We start from the raw sequence: 23,246 nt of genomic DNA, 5'->3' as shown, positions 1-23,246 counted from the left end.
GGCAAAATTAAAAGCTGATAGTAATGAACAGAGTAACTGCAAACGACACTTAATATTACCAGGACTGTTCTATTATAAAAATCTAAAGATTAAGAAGATTAAAAAGAAAAGTAACTAAATTAGTTCTACAGAAGCAGCAAAAAGCAGAAGAAAGAGGTCGCCAGGCCCTACAACAAAATGAGCCCTAAGTCATGTTATTTTTTTTAAGCGTCCTACAAAGAAACAGGATATAAGGAAACTAGCGTGTGAGAAAGACTTGGCCTTATGCACAGAGCTGACACATATGCAGAAACCTAGACCAGATTCCCATTTTAAACAGGAACTTGCAGAGTAACTGGACCCCTTCTGAAAATGAGGCAGTTCTTGTACGCCAAGTCATCTTGTGACCCCAGACCGTGACACACAAACAATGCCTGCTTGAGTGAAGCCACGAGGAGAGCAACGTGCCACAGACAGACAGAGGACCAGGCTGGTCTGGCTGCCACATGCCGTTCCAAACCCAAGACACACTATGACCTAAGGAATACGTACACTAACGTTTTATTCAACTCCTCCTCGGCTGCCAGGAGAGTGAAGTAAATCACACAGGGGTCGTGTTCTCCACACTTAGGTGCTGTCAGAGAGGTAAAGCAGCTCTCTCTCTGCAAATGCCCAAGCAGACCATTCAGATGTTCCTGCTGGACTGAGGCGAAGCATGTGTGTCTGAGTGAAACGGGATGGCTTTCAACTGTCTAAAGATGTCATAAATCTACTAGCTTGAACTTCAAAGGAACAAATTCTGAGAAAACTGAAGATAAGGGTGGGCCCAGGAGAACAGGATCCACACCATTTCTAGGCTCCTTCCCAGAAAGACAATGGGAACCAAACGGGACACCTCATCTCTTTCTTCTCATTTTTACTACTTGGCACACTTTTGAAAATACCTTCTACATAGTTCTCTCTCTGGACCTACAGAGTTTTAGTCCAGTTTGTGGTTAAACGCTACTCCTTGAGCTCATTTTTTCGATGATTTGTTGGACATTTTTATGCGGCTTTTACTGAGAACAGTTGAAAGTGAATTATCTTGGAGAAGCCTGTGGGGTTCTATAATTCTCTGGTGTTCTTTCCCATCAGAATGATATATGCCAAGACAATTCTAAACCAGGAAGGACCTGATGCCCAGACTTCTAATAAGCTTTGGCTACTGTCTTGCAGAGCCAGGTGGGACGGTGGGAAGGACAAGGGGCTCGAGGCTTAAATCTACTCCGTGTCATGGGCACAAACGATCCCACCTCTCCAGGAGGTGACTACGAAACGTAAGAGGTGGTGATGTCTTCTGAGATTCTCTGAGCCTGACAGTCTATGATGTTATGACTTCTGCTCTAACTGCCCATGTACAGATGCCATGAAGCCCAGGACACACATCTACAGAACCAAAGGCTCGTTCTAGATTTAATTGGAGAGACAAGTGGGAGAAACACAGACATGAACTGGGCAGTGAAAGTCAGTTTAAATCACCAGGGACATACAAGCAAGGATAATAATGGGTAGAGACCAAGGATCTACTTAAGCCTTTCTCTTGAACAATCCTTGAAAAATCACTACCATCTCTTGGAGACTACATGCTAACATGAATAATTGAGATGAACTCATTAAACGCACCAGAGGACACTCCCTAGGAGCTTAATCTAAGGAATCCTTTTCTAGGCTCACCTGTCCAGCTCCACCAACCCCTTGCTACTAAATAATAACCCTCAACAGTGCTATCAGGAAATGAAACACACACCGAAGCAGGACATAAACATGGTGCCCGTAACCCACTTCAATGCCTGTATTAATTCACCCACTGCATGATCTAGTAATAAGAAAGCAAGGGTGGGAAGACGGGTGGGGTGAAGTTAATCCTGCCGACTTTGAGGAGGAGGCACCAGAACAGCAGTGGGTTTGCATTTTTGAAGGAACACTCCATCGGCTCCGTCAGCTTCCCCTGCACACACAATTAAGAAGATGCATAAACAGGATATGCCTACTTGGCTTCCTTGCTTGCTTTCAAGGTGACTTCACTGAAAAAGAGGCATCAAAGGCCTTTCTTGCTACGTCACCAGATTTAAAAAAGTCTGTTTACCGTGCTAATGTACGTCCGTGGCTGAAATCTGGAATTTTTCTGATCTTCTCTCTTTTCTCCACCCTTTCTATCTTCTTTTATTTATTCCTTGCCACGATTCTCATGATTCAGCTTTATAATAGTTATGTTCTGTGTAAAACACTGTGTGCCCTGAGCTGTTGGGTGAAACAGCTGCATAAACCTAACAAATACTCACAGATGATGTTAGTAAGAAAGGTGAGGGCAGAGGTAGACAAATGCTTCTCGCAGCTGGTTCACAGCCACGGTGACACGTCCCGTGAAGACACAGGCTCACAGCTCGGGGCTGTCAGTTTCAGCAAACTGCTGCTTCATAATCCAGGTGGCCGCCGCCCCTCCTATTTTCTGATAGAGCAGAGTTCTGGTGAGTTCTGCATATGGACTTCTCTCCCTTCTTTTCTTGGGGAAAAGGGGAGGAAGGGAGGGGACATTCAACAAACCAGCCAGCCTCAAACTGCACATGTAAATGAACACAGGAAACATGATCGTGTAATGCAGTGTTATGATGCCGCCCTTATTTGCCATGTGAACAATACCCATTGTACTTCCCCATGGGTGAAGGGCCTCTACGTCTGCTAAGGAATCCCTTTTAATGAGACAAGAAAAAGGAAATGAACATAGGAAAGAGAATAGGAAGACAGAAGGCCATCAAATTGATAAGATCATTGTTTCAGACAGGATTAAGCCAGACTCCAGGTAACAGAGACCCCCCCCAAACAGGGGTTTAAATAACAGAGAAGTTTATTTCTCTTTCATAGAAAAGAAGCCAGGGGCAGAAAGGACTGTACGGAGGTTCCTCATTCTTCAGGAGTCACGCTCTTTCCAGCTTTCCTTTCCATCAGTCCTATGATGTGGTCCTCCTCCTCTAAGCCCAAAATGGTGCCGGTGCTCCAGCCATCACACTTATGTTCCAAGGAAGAAGATGGAGGAAGGAGTGAAGAAGGGTGTGGCCCATCCCCTTTAAGACTTCCTAAAACTCAAACACACACTTCTTATGTATCATTGGACATAACCTAGCCACATGGTCAGGGAGGCTGGGGAACATGCCTTTTAGCTAGCAGCAATGTGGTTTTCTGGCCAGCAGCTCAACTACAAAAGGGAATCAGTGAACTGGTGAGCAAGGAGAAGAAGACTCCCTGGTGGCCAACTAGCAGTCTCTCTCTGATATAATGAAGGCTTTTTCGCAAGCTTCCTTATTTTCTGAAGCTGTATAATATAAAGATTAGCAACACATGCAAATGGAAACAAATAGAGCACCATTATGGTGAAGCACTGTAATAGTATTCTACAGAATTTAAGAAAAATCATATGGGTCCTCTATCTCATAAGACTCAGTGACGTTTTTTAATGATTTAACGTCATTCACAGGAAAGAGGTAATATATCACACGGTGCTGCCTGAGACACCTCACTGAGCCCAGGGGTAGCAAACATTTTCAATCAATAGCTTTGGACAATGAAATAGACATGAAATCCTCTAATCTGTATTTAATACTAATCCAGTGGCATGAAGCATGAGGACGGAAGGAGGGAGACAGAACAAACATTTTGGACAGCAAAAAAAAAAAAGATCTTGCTAAAGAGTTACTAAGAATTAATTAAGGCACTGTCACAAGGGGACAATAATTGAATAATTCTCTAAGATATAACAAAAGTATTACTGGTGGGTGCAACTCAGCAATTTATATTAAATACCTTAAAAATTTGCAAGGCCCTGACCCAGCAATTCTATTTCTAGAAATTTAACTTCAGAAAAATAGCCATGGATATTTAGAGACTTATCTATGCAGATATTCATCAAGATTATTTATACCAGTAAATAAATGGGAAAAACCCCTTCCATATCTAGCAAGACGAGATTGGTTGAATAAATGCTGATCCAGCTATTCTAATGTAACCATTACAAATGAGCTGGTTAAGAAAATTAAGTCATGGAAAAAGGTCATAATTATATAAAGCATAAAAAATAATTATGAAACAAAACATGTGACCCTATTTTTTTGTTTAAAAATGGAAGTACACACATTACCATATATACCTGAATATAAGGTAGCCTCAAATAAAAGATCTGCAGGACTTCCCTGGAGTTCCAGTGGGTAAGACTCTGCACTCCTAATGCAGGGGACCCAGGTTCGATCCCTGGTCAGGGAACTAGATCCCACATGCATGCCACAACTAAGAAGTCTGCAACCCCACGTGCCGCAACTAAGACCCAGTGCAGCCAAAATAAATAAATAAATATTGAAAAAAAAAAAGATCTCCCATTTTATCATTGAGAATACAAAAACAGTAAACAAAACAGTTTTGCTAACTTGAGTTTATAAACTTTTAGGAATGTGATGAAATAATGATCTTCTTATGATACTTCATATTCGTATTACAAACAGAATAATTGGTTTGTAAATATTTTTGGAATCATATTTTATACAAAAATGTTATCCAAATGTTTTACACTCATCTTCAATGTCTCCATCATTGGTAGAATTCCTTTCTAATCATTGAACACCTCTCATTGTCAGAGAGAGAATCTTTGACTGAGTAGGTGATGCTGTCTCTGAAAATCTGATCCTGAGTGAGAAATACCCATCTGCATCCTATTAAGAAAGCTGGTGTTATCATTTCATCTGTAGGTGATTTCCACTACATAACCACTTATTGTATTGCTCTTAAAAGTGCTCTTTAAAAAGACTTGTTTTTAATGGCATCCAACCCAGGCTGTGAGGTCATGCTTTCAGGTAGGATGGCTAAATTTCTGTTGAATTTCATCACTTACTTTTAGAGCAATTCCATCAGGTGACTTCTACAAAGACCTAAGACTGGCACTGACTGAGGTGATTTCGGGATAAGTCTTTGCCCAAATAGTACTTTGTTGTTCAAAATAAAATTATAGAGAGAATGCCCATTATCTTTTTGTATGAACTTGAACATAAGATGACACCCACTTTTATAAAGGATAATACTTGGCCAAACAAAACCCCTTATATTCCGATACAGCTCATGTACATATAGAGAGTAAAAGGTGAGAATGACAGTTTCTATAAAGTCTTCAGTGGTTACTGCTGGGTAGGGAGATTATTCTGAGAGATTTAAGCTTCTTTCTGTTTGCTTCTCTTTATTTTCTAAAGTTTCTTCAATGAACTACAATGACTGTCATAAGTAGAAAAATAGTGTTAAGAATAAAAAGGAAGCAAAGAAGAGGCATTTTATTTATTTATTTATTTATTGGCCACGACGCACGGCATGCAGGATCTTATCTCCGACCAGGGATGGAACCGGCGCCCCCTGCAGTGGAAGCATGCAGTCTTAACCACTGGACCTCCAGGGAAGTCCCAGAAGAGATATTTTTATAAGTAACACTTGGGGCATGAGCAGAGGCAGGCGATAAAGTCAGCCAAAGAGTGTGACCTCAGCTCAAAAACAATTCCCTATTGGCTATTCCCTATTGAAATTGGTCACTCGGCTACTTGCAAGTTAGTTAAAATGTAGATGTGTTTTCTAGAAAGGTAACTCATTCATCTCTCCCCCTACCCACATTTATAGCAGATTCATTTATCAGATTCCTTTCCGTGCCTGGACAAGAGTCCTGAGGGAGCCAGTCAGGGACAGGATAGGGACAGGTCAGTGGCATGCGAAAAGCGATGATTAGAAAGATAAGGCACCGGACACCCCATCTCTCTTCCCCACAAAATCTCGGCAGCCAGGGAGCTGGGGAATAGGACTGCGACGGTTAAATAAAGGCTACTAATAACTGATAACATCTAGAGGCAGCAAAGCCTGCATTGAAGCGTCCAGCCTCTGGAGCCTGCCTGCCGGCTTCACATCCTACCTCTGTCCATGACGAGGCAAGCTACCTTGGGCAAGTTACTTACCCTCTCTGCGCCTCAGCTTCCTCCTCTGCGGGATAAGGATGATAACACTCTCTTCTTCATGAGGTTTTGTGAGGCCTAAGTAAGTACATGTAAAGCCTTGGTCTGAGTTCAGTAAATGCTGGTTATGACTGCAGGCTGGGACCATACTAAGTGCTTAGACCACCATTCTCTCAGTTAATTCTCACAACAATGCTACCAGGTACATACAACGGTGCCCATTTTACAGATGCAGACACTGAGGCACCGGGGGATAAAGGGACTTGCGGGAGTCTGTACAGCTAGTTAGCAGAGGAGATGGGGTCCTTTAAAAGCCACAGTCACCCTTGCCCCCTCTTTGACATGGAACGTGCCTGCAGTTCCTCCCAAGTTTGCTTCCCTTTTTTCTATGCCAACTGCATGGCTGGACCCCTCCTCAACCCTCCCACAGGCTTCCTCTCCCCAGTTTCTTCCTACTTAAGAGAACATCCTGGGCAGGGCAGGAGGCCCCAGGGGGGTGTTTCTAAACCCAGAACTGATGTAACTTCACTGCTCAAAAACCATCGAAGTCTCCCTGTCTTGCTGACCAAAAGGAAAATGGCCAAAGCTTTCAAATCCACTCACCCTTTCTGGAATCATCTCTCCAACTCCACCCTCCGGGGCACCCTGCGGCTCCTGTGAGCCCCCCCAGGCACCTCCACACCTTCCACCTTTGCTCACCCTCTCTCTAGAATGTGCTCCTTCTGCTACACAATGTTTTCCTCATCTTTTCTGGAACAGCCGAAACGTCGCCCCCTGTAATAGGCCCTGACTGAGGCCTCACCCATTGTTTGGTCAACAAACACTTACAAAGAGTCTACTGGTTGTCAGGCACTGCCTCAGGCACTCTGAATATGGCCGTGAATGAAACCTCTGTCCCCACCTGGCTCTATGCTCCTAATCTCACCCCGCAGCGTGCCCTGGTGGTCCGCTATGCCACTAACATACACTCTATAGAGCTCTCTCCTCGGTTACAACATGAGTCTTTGGAGAAAGGGATCACGTCTCACCTAGCATTATATTTCTTGTGTCTGGCACAGAACTCAGCACACTTAGCACTTCACAAATATTTGATGGATGAATGTTGTTCTGAAAAATCTACATGCTAGACCATACTCCCCAATAACTACTTTGTGGGCAACCCTACCTAGAAATACGGAGCTGATTCAGCTAAAGATAATATTTTCCCCTTCATCTAAGAAAACTGATACCTATGGTTTGCCCCTGTTTGTCACCTGTGAACAATACAAAGAAAGGTCTATCTATTTAGCTCTGGATTTCTGGGACTTTGTACAGCGCTAGGTATTCAGTAGGCACTCAACAAATGTTTACTGGAGGAATGGAAGGAAGAAGGAAGGGAGGGAGAAAGGAAGGGAAGAAGAAAGGAGAGAACAATGAAAGTTTCGTGCCAAGAGAGGAGTGGAAATAAGACCATGACCCCTGAGGTTAAGTGAGGCACAGCAAACAGGGCCTGCCCCCAAAGGACTGGAAGGTGGTGTCAGGCCAGGAGAGGGACATCGAGCTAGGCCTGCTGCAACTGGGCAGGTTTAACTTCTCGAGTTAGGGAAAGCACCTCTGGGAACACCCTTGTTCTGGAATGACAGGCCTGAGATATTTAAACGCTGACTGGGTGAGTAAGCCCCACTGAGGAGAGCAATAAAACCAATTTCTTACAAATATTCGAGACGCAACCATAAATAAGTCAGTAATCCTTCCTGACACACTCCATTTGGCCAGTTGACTCTCCCATTCACCTACAGTGCAGGTGAACAAACACAGATTTTGTAAAAGAAGCAGAAACAAACTCATGTTGAAACTTCCCAGAGCGCTATCATCCTTGATTACAAAGCACTTCTGTCAGTAACCAACCAGGATTTTTACCAACCAGACACATAAAGATGGAAGAAGCAAATGCCCCCTGCACACCGAATCACCAATAAAAATGGATGTACCACCCGGGGATCATGACCTCTCTTCCTTCCTCCTGCAAACTGCCCCTCCCATCTGTACCTTAAATCTCTTACAGTGGAGATTCTAGGTACAGATCCAAGGGAAGAAGAAATTAAGTTAGATAATGTTTGTGGAAGTGATGAGACCATGCTGCCTGACACACAGTGGGTCCTCTTTAAATGTTTAAAAAAACCAACAAAGGAAAGAACAGCTCATCTAATCTATACTTGGAATTTCTCAAATTACTCATAAGAGCACTTAAAAAAATTCCAGGAAGACAGAGCGCATGCAACCCCTGTCAAAATAGTATTAAGTGCTGAAATGCAGACAAAGATAGGTAATTAACTGCTACTAGCTTAGATGAAAATGTCTGCAATCTTGTTTAAGTGCTTGGGTGATATGAAGCATTTAGAGATAAACTTAGGAGGATGTGAGGGATAGGGAGAAAAGGGGTTTACAAAAGCAGCATGCTGTCAGCTTTTTATAAAACTGGTTCACACAGAAAACTTTTAAGTGCAAGACACTTAAAATACAATCCAAGCTCCCTCAGAATGATGGGAAATGCCTGACAAGGTTCCCAGAAGGTCCCTAGAGGGTCTCCTTCTGCAAGTATATCCTCTCAGAAGTGCAGGGAGTGACATTCTCCTAAATATGACTGATGCGCCAGGACTTGAAATCAAATTCATATTGAAATATATGAATTCATCATTAAGTCTCCCTTTGACTAACTGGGACCCACCAAGTTACAAGGAATGATAACCCCAAGAAAAAAGAATGTAATCTTCCAAAAGGACATGAATGGATTTGCATATAGAGGGAAAACACCTAGGCTTAAGCAAGAAAATAGGGTGTGTGTAGAAGGCAGCTGGGGAGAAATGGATGGAAACTGACAATGTTCTTCAGTGACTGGCTGAGCCATTTTGTGACCTTTTCTCTTTGACTTCCAACAAATTTTCAACTGTGGAATTTCAATCATGGAATCAGGAACAAATGAAACTTAAATAAGAGTTTGACATTAAAACTTTGCTTTAGGGCTTCCCTGGTGGCGCAGTGGTTGGGAGTCCGCCTGCCGATGCAGGCGACACGGATTCGTGCCCCGGTCCGGGAAGATCCCACATGCCGCGGAGCGGCTGCACCCGTGAGCCATGGCCGCTGAGTCTGCGCTCCGCGACGGGAGGGGCCACAGCAGTGAGAGGCCCGCGTACAGCAAAAAAAAAAAAAAATAACAAAAATTTGCTTTAACATTTTTACATTAAATTCTATGTATATCATATGATATCGCTTATACGTGGAATCTAAAAAAATGGTACAAATGAACTTATTTACAAAACAGAAATAGAGTCACAGATGTAGAAAACAAACTTATGGTTACCAGGGGTGGGTGGGGGGAGGGATAAATTGGGAGATTGGAACTGACATATACACAGTACTATACATAAAATAGGTAACTAATAAGGAGCTACTGTACAGCACAGGGAACTCTTCTCAATACTCTGCAATGACCTATATAGGATAAGAATCTAAAAAAGAGGGGATATATGTATATGCAAAACTGATTCACTTTGCTGTGCAGCAGAAACTGACACATTTTAAATCAACTATACTCCAATAAAAATTAAAAAAAAGAAACTGAAAAAAAAATTCTATGTATAGACTTAAGTGCACAGAAGGAGAATTCCAAAAAGTTGAAAGATGAAGGATTTTTTAAAAAAGATACATTTAGGGGTACTGAATTTGGGGTTAAATTCTGCTATGCTGAAAGCAATATTCTCATATTACCATGTGTGACCAAAGAAGATTCCACAGAAACACAGAAGTGATGCAATAACACCGTGTTTAACTGTAAGTCATGGTGTATTGACCCGGTCATGACTCTGTGTGTGTGTGTGTATGACTGTGAGTGTGTGTGTGTGTGTGTGTGTATGACTGTGAGTGTGTGTGTGTATGACTGTGAGTGTGTGTGTGTATGACTGTGTGTGTGTGTATGACTGTGTGTGTATGACTGTGAGCGTGTGTGTGTGTGTGTGTGTGTGTGTGTGTGTGTGTGTGTATGATAATCCTTGTTTTCCAGCACTATCTTCCCTCAAGAACTGAAGTTGATTTTATACTGAGGCACTGATTCTGTCACTGACAGGGTGTAAAATTTGCTAGATAAAATATAAAGACAGAAGTGTCTAAAATGGCTTTAACTGCTCCATGATCCAAAGCTGATGGGCAACACGTGCAAAACCTCGTTCTAAACTAGATGGCCAGGCATACTTAAATAGACAACTGGTCTCAACATAGAAAGAAATGGAAAACTGAAAAAATTAGTAGATGAATTATTTCAATGTGAATAATCAAATACCTTAATATTTCCAGGTAAACCATTTTGGAGTTCTGTTTGTTGTTTTTTAAGCACCCAGGAAGGACATTAGTGTTGAGATTTACTAAAAGACTGGATCATGTTAAATAATGTGAATCAGAGAGTGAACAATAAGAAATGACGTATAAAATTAGCTCAAAAAAGTGGTTTGGGAATGAAGATTTCAGAATTCAGAGCCAATGACAGTAGAAGAAATAAAAAGACCTTCAAAAGCCACCAAAAGATATAAGTCAAAGAGAACACACCATAGCTTGCCCTCAGTCTCACATTTCTACCGCTACTTTGAAAAAAAAAAAAGAAAAGAAAATGACCAAAAAGGAATTTTTCCCCAAAGGGTAGAATATGGCAGAAATAGTAAATACCAAACCCAGAAAAATGAGGACGTTAGAAGAAATGGGTGGCTTGCTATATGTGATATTAAAAATTGCCACAACAAGAATGGGGCAGTAATAAAAATAAATTATTTCATTTTTTGCAAAGTATGTGAGGGTAGGAAATTGACCCAAACTGCCAGAGAAATGAGGAAGCACTCTTTTCATGCTGTGTTCAGAACGCTATTTCCTAATTTATCCCTTCCTCGGATGCCCTTTTTCTGCCACGTCCCTGCTCTCTGCTCTTCAGCTGTCCTCTTCCCAAGCTCCTCAATTAAATTATCTCACGTTTTTCTCTGATCTGCTGTTCACAGCTTGTCACATCACTCCACCATAAGCCTTCCCACAAGCTGCTGAAACATCACACTAAGAGAGCCGCTGTTTCTCTCTCTAGCTGCTCCCCAGTGCCCCGGATCCCGGGCAGGAGGCGGGTGCGTTCTCTAACTGCAAGGCTCACCCGCAGAGTCTTCTTCTAAGGAACCTACGTATTCACAGCTTTAAAAAATTTTGAAACGTGGTATGATCAACCTACTTAAGCCACAACCTATGTCCCAGAGAGACATTTTTTGTTTTTTAGAAAAAGATCTTTTTTTTTTTTTTTTTTTTTTGCGGTACGCGGGCCTCCCACCGCCGTGGCCTCTCCCGTTGCAGAGCACAGGCTCCGAACGCGCAGGCTCAGCAGCCATGGCTCACGGGCCCAGCCGCTCCACGGCATGTGGGATCTTCCCGGACTGGGGCACGAACCCGTGTCCCCTGCATCGGCAGGCGGACTCTCAACCACTGCGCCACCAGGGAAGCCCAAGATGATTTTTTTTTTAAGAAAAAAATAAAAATTGTGCTCAATCTTATGCTGTTGGAGAAGAGAACTGACAGTTTCCTCCTGAGCCCTTGGAATCACAAGACTCAAGTTGTGTAGTTACCACAAGCACTCAGCTTTTTCTCTTCGGTTCATCCTTTGAGTCTGTAAGACATGTTTCACAAAACAATATTTCAGAAACATTTTTACAGAATATTCAACCTAGACTGGCATGAATTAACCAGAATGGTAATACAAAGAACCTACACATCAAATTAAAGCAGTAAAGCAAAAGGCCAATAACAGAGAAAAGGGAAAATATTGTTGCAAAATGAGATGAGATGAAAGAAAGAGACTCCGATGAGATTCTCCAGTTTGACCAGACGGAGGTGAAGAAGAAAGAAAGGCTTTTCCCAGAGGGTCGGTGCTTCAAAGGAACAGCGCGTTGATTTAAAGGTGACAACTTAGAGGAACCAGAGGAAGCTAGTGGGTGATAAATAAGAATCCCACGTGAGCCAGGGAGACGCCCTATTCAAGGAGAGTTTAAAAACATAGGTGACTTGAGGAGGGAAAAGCATTATTTTTCTTTCTCTCTTCCTCTCATTTTTTTCCCCCAAGTAGGACTACTGGTTCCATCAGGAACCAAGTGGTCCAAGCCTCATGAGCCCTGATGGGAGGAGACAATAGATCCATCCTTTCAGCAGGGTAACTTGACAGTATGGTACCAAAACCCTTAAAAATGTGCAAGCCTTTTGATCTGGTAATTCCATTTCAAGGATATGTGAAAAGTTATATGCATGAGGATGCTATTTGCTGCTCTTTCTATAACGTTCTGCCTTGTTTATAATAGTGGCGAAAAAAGCAGAAACAACCTTAATGTCCAGGAATAAGTCAGAATACATTCATACATGGCATTCTAGACAGACATCTGAAGTGATGCTGTAGAGGAATATTTAATGACGTGGAAAAAAATATTCAAGAAATTAGGATATTTAGGAAGGATGTTACCAAAAAGTGGGAATGATTAGGTTTTTGTCTCACACACACACACACACACACTCAGGACTGTAAGATACAGTCAGGACGCACACAGGAGTTTCCAGGGATGATAATATCATGAGTGCTTTAATTTCTCCCTTACTTGCTTCTTTTTGAAAATATCTTTTTAAAGATGTAGTATTTTTTGATAAAGAGAAAAACAAGTAAATGTTTTTTAAAAGGAATAAAATCAGGTGGTGGTCTTGTGTACAGAAACCTATCAAATGCTGGGGCTGAGGGGCCTTCAGCTCCCCGAGTCACCCTCTTCATTTAATAGACGAGGAGCCCAAAGGGTTTAGAACAGGAAGGCTCTGACTTCAGAAACACTCAGGAAAGGAGTTACAGCAGTCACAGCAAGAGGGAGGAGAGGCTGCTAAAGGTCGCTCCCTCAAGGCTGAGCGCGTGGGAATGATGAGTACGTACGATTTGGGAGTCGGGGTTCAACAGAGTTGAGAGTCCCACGTGATGTTGGGTTTTGGAACAATAACGAACGGGAACTTGGGAAAATTAGGAGACTAGAGATATGGTAGGGGGCACAGAATGAACATTTTTCCAGCACCTCCATGTAAAAGGCTCATGTAAACTCACGTAATCTTCTAAGTAACTCAGAAAATACCAGCATTCCCATTTTACAGATAAGGACACTGAGGTTAAAATAACTAGCATTGGTCACGGGTCTAGCCAGGAACAAGAGCTCTGACCTGCCCTCTGGATGGCCTCCAAGTCCTTCCTCCTTCTACCGTGCTACACGTTTGCCTCCTTCGTTTTGTCTCCTGAGCGAAAGAAAGACCTCGATTCATACAGGTTACTTACCAACCAAGGCATCTGGGGTTTTGATGGCATCAAAGATCTCAACTGGTGAGCCAACGACGTTGGCGCAGCCCACAGTGAGCCCGGCACAAACTCCCCATCCATCCAGTGATGTATTCCTGGAACTGGAAAGGCCGGCTCTCCCCAAGCAGGGCAAGGGGACGCGGAGGAGGGCAACAGTGGTATTTCAAAAGTCTGTTTTCTGGATCTAGAGGCACACTAATGTCTTTTTATCCTGCCCTTACAAATATCAAGAAATCTGTGTGCCTTTCCTTCTTTTTTTTTTGCGGTACGCGGGCCTCTCACTCTTGTAGCCTCTCCCGTTGCGGAGCACAGGCTCCAGACGCGCAGGCTCAGCGGCCATGGCTCACGGGCCCAGCCGCTTCGCGGCATGTTGGATCTTCCCAGACCGGGGCACGAACCCGTGGGCCCTGCATCGGCAGGCGGACTCTCAACCACTGCGCCACCAGGGAAGCCCCGCCTTTCCTTCTAATATGACCCTCAGAGTTCCAATTAGTGCTGTCCTTGAACTACCAGGAGTCCTCAGCTGTGACCTTATATAGTAACAGCGCTATCCTGGCTATTACTTGTAGGCAAGCATAATAGCAGGCAGTGCAATACCTCCTCTCTTTTGGCCTGGGAAAGGGACAGCTGACAGTCCAGATCCCGTTTAATGGGAGGTCTTAACCACCTATTAGCTACTTGCAGAAACCACGACACGATCGCTCTCCTTCAAGCCTACAGTGCTTTTCCCATTGCAGGGTTAGTGTAAACATTCCGTCTCTTCCTCTTTCCTTTCTCACTGCTCTGATCACCTCACCGGGGTCTGATTAGGATCACAGCCCTCTCTGTGGTTATCCCTGACTACGGCGATCAGCAGCCAAGCCTACCAGCTTACTCACAAGTAAGTCATAGCAGTACAACGGGCATTTGTGAATAAAAGAGTCAACTCTCATTTCGCAATTACTATTAGTTACTTAGTACTTTGAGATGCAGGTAATACTTCTAAATGGTAGCCACTCACCACACGTGACTATTCAAATTTAAATTGAATGAAGTTAAAAATTCAGTTCCTCAGTCACACTAGTCACATTTCGTGTGCTCAAAACAGCTGCATGTGGTTAGTGGCTATTGTACTGGTCAGAACAGACCGAAAACATTTCCACGACGGCAGAAAGTTCTACGGGACAGTGCTGCCGTAGCGCCATGCGCAAACACAGGAACACTTACTGAACTCCTAAGTGCCAGCACTGTTCTAAATTTTTTGAATGTATTAACTCATTTCTTTTTTTTTTTTTTTTTTTGGCCATGCCGCACGGCTTGTGGGATCTTAGTTCCCCGACCAGGGATTGAACCTGGGCCCTCGGCAGTGAAAGCTCGGAGTCCTAACCACTGGACCACCAGGGAATTCCCTCCTTCCATTCTCAATATGACTCTATGAGTGATGTAGGGCTTGGTACTGTTCCCATTTCACAGATCAGGAAACTGAGGTACAGAGTGATTAAATAATCTGATTCCTCTCTCTGCCACTGTCTCCGAACCCACAGCCCTTGCCTCTGCAGTGTCTCTCGTAGCCATGCCAGTGTTTGTCATCACAGGCACTATTCTTATTTAGGCTCTTGTTGGATGATTGCTGGACCTTCCTAATGGATCTCCTTATTTCAGTGATCTTTCTCTTCATTCACCGCACCAAATACGTAATAATTAAGCCTCACAGTCCACTGAATTCAGGTCAAAGCGCTTTTCAAAGTTACCTACAACATGGTCCTAATTTTTCTTTGTCATCTTATCCTCATGCAGTAGCTAGTTCTTATCAATAACTAGGGCTGCTGCATGAGTTCAGGTCTGCTGAGGAGCAGACACTAACATGGGATAAGACATGCAAGAGAGGGGAACAGGAGTAGGTACAGAAAGCTTGCAGACTGAGATGTCAGTGTGGCCCCTGTGCAGGAGAGGAGAAGGGAGGGGAACTGCATGGAAGGCGTCTTAGAGTGCAGCAAGGTTCCAAGAAAGGTTTAACCATGCCAATGGGGAGTCCTGAGCCAAGATGCTCGGTGGAGGACGCCCCCCTGTCTTGCTGGAATGGGCATGCTTAGTGCTCCAACTCTGCGCAGTCCTGGCTGGGAGCAGTCCCCAGGAAGCATGGTCGAGGGACCAAAGTGTGGTGGGTCCAGAGGGGCCACAGCTAGGGATGTTAGTCAGTTGTGCTCCCTTAAAGCAGGAAAGCAGAGTGGACATTCTTATGGCCACCCCGGTCACTGTATAATTTACCATTTTACTGGGATACTCTTAAGAGTGAAAGAGGGCACTATTAAGCATTACACTAGGCAACAGACGGACCCAGGGACCACCCTAAGCAAACTGGAATGTATGGTCACCCTGTAACAACTTAGGCAGCAAAGAGCCTAGCAACGTTCATCAGGTCTTTCCACTTGCTGGCATTCCTTCAGTCTGGGACTGCTTTATAACCCGAACTGTCGCTACAGAAATCTTAGGCATCTGTTAAAACTGACCTCAGATTTCACCTTCTGAATGTCATCTTTTCCTTATTGGAATCACTTCACGTGTATCTTTCTTGAAATACTGATCCTCTTCCGTAATATATTTTAATTAATTCTGAATTATCTTCTTCCTGCCATCAGTCAGTAAGTCCCCAAGGGCAGGGACAATTTTTTTTTTCAGTTTTGTGCTCCCTTTGATGACTAGCACAAGCACAATGTCACCATGTAGTAGGCACCAACAGTAACGCCTACAGAAGGCTGTACTCCTCACTCCGTAGAGCCCTCCTATGGCTTTTCTGTCTTAAACAAATACTTGCATCACCTTGTATTTCGTAAATGCAATGTTTTCTATGTCTTTACAGTTCAGACAGAGAATTCAAATATCAGCCAACCTTGGTGAATGAATTCTTTTACAATTTGCTAATTACTTTGTCCTTTTTCTGCTGAAAGCCTACACTGAATTACTTCAACTTCGCCTCCAAAGGGGACTAACAAATTGCTGAATATAATTTGCACTTGAAACAATAAAGCTGTTAATGGCATTTGAGCAAGAACACCCATTATTTTCTTTGCAGCAATAAATCAGCATTTCATCTGTTATAAATTGCTTGGTCAGCGTCAAATGGCTTCAGAATAAACCTCTTTCTCCTTTGTGCTTCTGCTGTCTATGATAAAAGAAGACGGCAGAAGGTAACCCCGTATTCTGCATTCCCGGGCACATCATTTTCATGCTGCATGGCTCTGCAATTTATGTCTAGTGATAAACCTCTTGTAGTCCTACACTGACGGATGCTCACATGTGTCCAAAAATGCACAGGAAGACACAGGGACCTCTTCCACATTAATACTGAAATGAAGGGGCTGACCATGGAGAGCAGAAGTTTGATGCCTACTACAGATTTTAATAAGTGGGTGGCTGTAAAAATAAACAGAAATGCTCTAATCTATTTTTTTTTCAGCCATGCCTCCAGATATGGCTGTAGCTATCACAGGCTCATTAGATAGGACAGAGTTATCCTCTAAAGACTGGATTATTTTAGCTTCACATTTCTGAGAAATATACCTCATAAGTTCTACTTTTAAAAAATCCCTTGCCTTGAAATCATCTCAACTCTATGATTTATCTTTGCTTGGGTACTTCTGAACATAGCACAATATCATGAAGTAGGTGCCTAATAAAACATTTAAGTGAATGAGTTAATAGATGAATGCTTTTCATTTAGTCTAAGTCACATTAGTTAACAGTATTGTTCATTCATCAAAATTAAATAATACTATGTCATCTACACTTATTACGAGCTGGTCTCTCGTCTCTATTTTAAAATTTACCGATACTTGGGAGTTATGCTTACTGTCAGTTATAGTGCTAACATTTCAAATATATGGAGGACTTTATGAATGTTATTATGGATAATGGTGATTAGTTGCTTTTAATATCCTAGGGAGAGTGAGAGAAAATAGACTTAAGCTACAGCATGAGAGATTTAAGTTAGACAAGAGTGTTCTGGCATCAGATCTAATTAAACAGTAGAGTTGATTAATGAGAGAGCTTATAAAATCTTTAAAATAAGATGGACTCTCATCAATATATACATTATTAAGTATGCCCCTATATAAAAGACAGAGGAATTAGTTCCACTCTTCTTTGAGAGGCAGGTATATGAAATGTATATCTATAATAATATAATTTTCCGGAGTATCAGCATTTCACATAAGATGACTGGTATCAATTTATAACATGAATCATAAGGACATAAATTTAAGGACATGAATCATATACTAAAGAAGTGACTTCTAGTTCTAGTCTCTCATATGTTATGTGGCTTTGGACCATTTTACCTCTAAGATAAAGATTCTTTTCTAATTAAATAGGAATAATCCTATTTCTAAGTATGTATTCTTCAAAATAAATTATATAAGACCTTGTTGGGTAACTTATTCTGAATAAAGAAGCAGTAGGAATATCTGATTCCTATTATTTAAAGTTATTTCAATACTACACCCTCATTTATTGTAAATTAGAATATATACATGTAGTATACATATAATTATATTATAAAGTAAATTCTACTATACTATAAATATATATACTAAATTATACTATATATATAAAGAAGAAAGTTTATCACACTGGTAACAGTTAGAAAAGAAATACTAATATAGATAAATTTTAGAGTGTGGTAATTATGTGAATAGCAATCTGACACAGGATTCATCTTTAAAATCAGGTGATTTAACGTATGTATGCCAATCTCTCCCCATGTCGATATTCTTACTGTGGAGCTTCATTATTAGACCATGAATCTATCACTTCAAAATTCCCAGGCACGAGGCACTGAGAAAATGAAACACGCTCCCTCTACGGTATGGGATTTAGAGGAAAAAAATGCTTTCTTAACCACTAGAGTACATTTTCCTCATCAAGGTTCGTATGACAAACTTTGAAAAACTCAGGGAGTAGACTATGCAATGTATGTTTAAGTGCTGTAACTGCTTTTGTGTTAGGATTCACTTTATGAGAGAATTCATACTTACTACCTTTCTATTGCTTGGATGTGTATCTATTTTGATTGTGGTCAATGGAGGCTGTACAGCCTCCATTGTGGAGCATGGAACATGTAATTCCATTCTCTTGTCTCTTTTGAAATAGAGACTTTGGGCTACAACATGTTTTTCTCAATAGTCCAACTCCCTACTCAGAGACACCAATGCAAACATAGTATTTCAGGTGAATCATGAGTAAAATGCATGCATGGGGAGAATTAGAGAAGGATAAAGAGTGAAGAAGTGGAGTATGTCAAAAAGGCCAGCTTTCAGGAGAAGGGCAGTCAACAGTGTCCTTGAGAGCATGAGAAGTGGAGGCAATCTTGAAGTCATTTGGGAACGAATCTTCCCCTTTCACAGATGAGGAAACTGAGGCTCAGAGAGAGTATGCGACCTTCTCAAGGTCACTCTGTCCTAGGAGATGACAGAAAAGCACTGCACAATTCCGAATATGAGTGGCAGATTCAGACCTTGCCATGAGCCAGGGTAGCCGCCAGCCCCTCTGGAGGACGCGCTCTCTTAGTGTTCCAGCCTTGCTTCCACGCATCACCAGCCCCTCTGAATCTGGTGAGTGACCGGGAACGACAGGCGAGGGATGGAAGCACATCTGCCAACGCTCAGAATGCATTCACTCTGATGGCCCGAGCTCCAGTTTACCTTGTGAAGAGCACTGTCCTAGTTGGTACTGGACAGGAGGCAAAACAAGTGTTATCCTGACATGGTCCTGCCCTGGAGAGACTCAGACGATGGAGGAGCCACATGCCGGCCCCTCCCAACGCTCAGCTGCCTCCAGGAGCAAACGAAGGCAGCATGGAGCCAAGGAGAGGCCACACAAGGGAGAGGGTGCACATACACTAAACTCCGGAATGGAAGGAGGCTCATCTGCGCTTCAGGTCACACAGCAGGTCACGTGGGGAGAAGCAGCTCTGAGCAAGGAGATCATATATACAGTGCCATTCCGGGCGGGGTTGTCTGTGATCTGTAACTTGTGTGGATATAATAAGCACCATGCCTAAGACACAACAGCCCCAAACCACCACCACCAAAACACAAAACACATGTTTAAAGGGGAGAATTATCCACGACATTAGGGTTTTTTTTTTTTTTTTTCCTACATGTCTGATCCAGGAGCGGGTTACAAAATCCATCATTGTTACAGGCTGGAAAGCCAACCAGGGGAGCCTTCTTAGAACTTTTAAAGGAAAACATTGTGGATGAGCCTTTTGGTCTTGCAGGAAAGATGGATAGTTATGTTTAACTATAAACACATGGCAGTAGGTGTCAGAGATATGCTCCACTAGAAGACGATATAAAATAAATACTGCTTTTGGCAAAGGACACTAAACTCAGAGAACCTGAGAATTCCAGACAAGGGCCAGTGCAGCTTCCCATGCTTTCTCAAGCATTTAGCAACCAGATTTAGTCTTCAGCTGAAAGGCTTTCATTTCAGGCAATATGTAATTCATGCAGATGATTCATTTGCAATATTAAATCATTACAACATTCTGTAAAAACTACAACAGCAAAAGACCAAAAACACAGGAGGTCTGCTTTGACTACCTAATTTAAAACTGCAACCTCACCCTGTCCCCAAACTGATACTCTTACACTGCTCTTACTTTTTTCTTTTTTTTATAGCAATTATCATCTCCAAACATACTAGAATTTGTTTATTTGTTTACTGATTATTTTCTGTTTTCCCCCAGTAGAATATAAGCTCCAAGAGGGCAGGAATGTTTGTTTTATTCACATCTAGATCCATGAGTGGCACACAGCAGGTGTGCAAAAATGCCGGCTGACCGAATCAGAACAAGACGTGGATGAACTGTCAATATTGTATAAAGCCTTTTTCTCAGATAACAAGGAAGTTGCCTCATCACTAACTACGAGGATTTTTTTTTCTTTTTTTTTTGTGTGTAGAGAAATTTTTGTTGCTTTGGGTCTCACTTTTTAATGCATAATTCCATTAAAGGAACAATGATAGATCAATAGATATTACTGGAAGAGAGTTATGATGGCTAAGCAAAGTGCAGTGGTAGGAAGTAGGAGGTGGCAAAAATACCCAGAAAAAAGGAGAAGAATAGCTGGTATTATATAAAGTCAGATGGAATTATAAACCAGAATTTCTTAACCGTATCCTCCTTTCACTTCATTATCTTATAAAATACAAGATGTTATATAATATTCCTGAATTGGGAACCTTATGTACCACTTAACTCAATTCATAAGAGCCAATTCAGTTGCCCTTTTTATATTTTCAGCATAAATCACCGAGGTTAAAAAATCAAATTCAGAGGTCAGCAGGGACATTCTGCTATCAGAAGAAGCAGGTGACTAAGGCTAATGGTCCCAGGGTGACTAACTCCCCTTGTACGTGAAGCCACGATGATGACCTGCTTCTGTACATCTCTGGGGGTAGGGAGGGAAACTGAGGTAGGTACTGGGCAGTGTGAAAAGATATTTCACAAGGGTTTGTCTTTATAGCCTTATAATATGAATACTTTTGTATGGTACCTCCCCAGGCATAAGAAACGCTCTCACCGTACACCTTGCTCTGCACTCATAACAGCCTTTTGAAGTGGTTACGCTTATTTTCTGAATCTTGGAGAGTGTGTTACTTGCCCAGGGTGGTGGGCCAAAGTGGATCATTCCTATCTTGGTTTAAGAAAGCAAGTACAATATACAAAATAGATAAACAACAAGGACCTATTGTATGGCACAGGGAACTATATTCCATATCTTGTAATAACCTATAATGGAAAAGAACCTGAAAAGAATAGCCATGTATGTATGTGTGTGTGTGTGTGTGTGCATATATATATATATAACTGAATTGTTTTGCTGTGCACCTGAAACTAACACAACACTGTAAATCAACTATACTTCAATTAAAAAAAAGAAAGCAAGTACAAATTCAGTATTTTTTTCACATGGCATGGCCAAAAGTAATACTCTGAAAGATTGGTTACCTAGCTGTCCACCTCTCGTGGTTTATTACCAGGAACGCATTTTACAAAAGTGGATGATTGTCTCGTCTCCGTTGCCACAGTGCTAGGAGATCAAGGAGGCACTACAGGTGGTATTTATTTAAGACCCTGCATTTCTTAGGTTACGGCGGAGGTCTGCGAACAAGAAAGGCAGCAGACTTACAGGGATCATTTAAAGCTCTGCCTTACCACCACCACCAAAAATGCTAAGAAACAGACAGAATTCCTCTCCTGTGTAGAAACGTTCCATAACAATGGAGAAGTGTGTGCGTGTGTCGGTGGGCGGGAGCGGGGGAGGGCAGGGGCTGGCAGCTAAAATGCAACTTGCCCAAACCCAGAAAAGACACAGCATGTACAGAATGGGCAGATCTTGAGAGCCTCATCCCCACACAAAGAGAAACTGGGCAGTATCCAGAGAGAAGAGCTGGTACAGTAGCTGGGAAGAATTAACTACCAAAGGGGATGAATCAGCTCAGCGTCTGAAAACATCTACAGGTTCCGTCAAACCTGTCCGCACTCTTCAAGAGCTTCAAGGCTCACAAACAGGAAATCGCTGGGTATGACTTAACCTGACTCTCTCCCTCCTTAGAGAAGAGCTTGCCCTGAAGAGTGATGAACAAAGTGTGGAGGCAGAAGGTGAAAGGTGAAGGAGAACATGAGTTCAAGTTCAGGGTATGGGGCATTTAGTGGAAGGAAACAGCTTTCTAAACATAGAGGAGTTGGTTGGGGTTCAGTACTGGTCGACTTCTTCACTATAGCAGCCTAACACTTCATAGAAACGAAGAGAGAGAAAACTGCATTACAAAGGGGCTTGTGAGGACGTGAGATGAAGCTGTTCATTATTCATGGGTTCATTCACTCATGACATTCTGTATCAGGATATTTTCAGATACAGAAAACTCTGAACTGACCTAAACAAATACAAGGATCCTGCACCGCAGAGTTGCCTGGGTAGGGTGGAGCTGTCCCAGGACTGGTTTATTTAGCAGCTCTCCAACGTCATCAAGGTTCTAGGTTCTTTCCATCTTTCTATTTTGATTTGCTTAGATTAACTCCAAATTTTCCCCCTTACCCTGGATCCGGGACTGGGGCTGGGGCGGGGGCCAGGTGCCTTAAAGCAGCTGGAAGCAGAGTAAACACTTCACCCAACTCAGGGTTATACTATCAAAAAAAGGGGCCACTGGCCACTGGGTGAGTCCCCAGAGATATGTGTAGATGGTCACTCAGCAGTAGTCACTGAGTGCCTACCATGTGTCCACTCCTGTGCTGTCATGGAGACAAGGAATGGCCACCCTGGAGGAGCTTAGAGATAATGGCGGAGACAGACATTAATGAAATAACCATGTAAATAAAGATAAAGTTGCAACTGTAATAAGTGCTCTGTTGGAAAGGTCCATGGTACTTAGATACCATAACAGGGGACCTAGGTTAGAAAAGGAGGAGGTGAAGCCTCCCTGAAGAAGGGACGCTGAGCTCTGGGGATAAAGGATGGAGAAACCTTTCAGACAGAGGGAACATATGGATGACAAGGTGGAAGGCTGGAATATGACACATTCAGAACCGTCCCCTGATGGAGAACAGACCAGGAGGGTGAGCCTGGAGCAAGATGAAGCTGAGGAGGTAACCCAGGAGCCAGACCATCTGAGTTGTATGCAATAGAAGAAAATATGAACACGTACATTTTTTGCGGGGGGAGGGTACGCGGGCCTCTCACTGTTGTAGCCTCTCCCGTTGCGGAGCACAGGCTCTGGACGCACAGGCTCAGCGGCCATGGCTCACAGGCCCAGCCGTTCCGCGGCATGTGGGATCCTCCTGGACCGGGGCACGAACCCGTGTCCCCTGCATCGGTAGGTGGACTCTCAACCACTGCGCCACCAGG

General features: G+C 42.7%; 1 protein-coding gene and 1 non-coding gene across 2 annotated transcripts in view; one reads left to right on the top strand and one right to left on the bottom strand.

Moving 5' to 3' along the window:
- BACH2 (BTB domain and CNC homolog 2) overlaps positions 1 to 23,246 on the bottom strand; it is a 353,914-nt gene that overhangs the window by 194,953 nt on the left and 135,715 nt on the right. The gene's annotated exons all lie outside the window — the stretch shown is intronic.
- TRNAR-CCU (transfer RNA arginine (anticodon CCU)) lies at positions 4,200 to 4,272 on the top strand. Its single transcript has one exon. It is a non-coding gene; the product is annotated as a tRNA-Arg (tRNA).

Source organism: Delphinus delphis, chromosome 14 (genome assembly GCF_949987515.2).
Source record: "Delphinus delphis chromosome 14, mDelDel1.2, whole genome shotgun sequence".
Classification (NCBI taxonomy): domain Eukaryota; kingdom Metazoa; phylum Chordata; class Mammalia; order Artiodactyla; family Delphinidae; genus Delphinus; species Delphinus delphis.
This window is presented reverse-complemented; position numbering and strand designations above follow the sequence as displayed.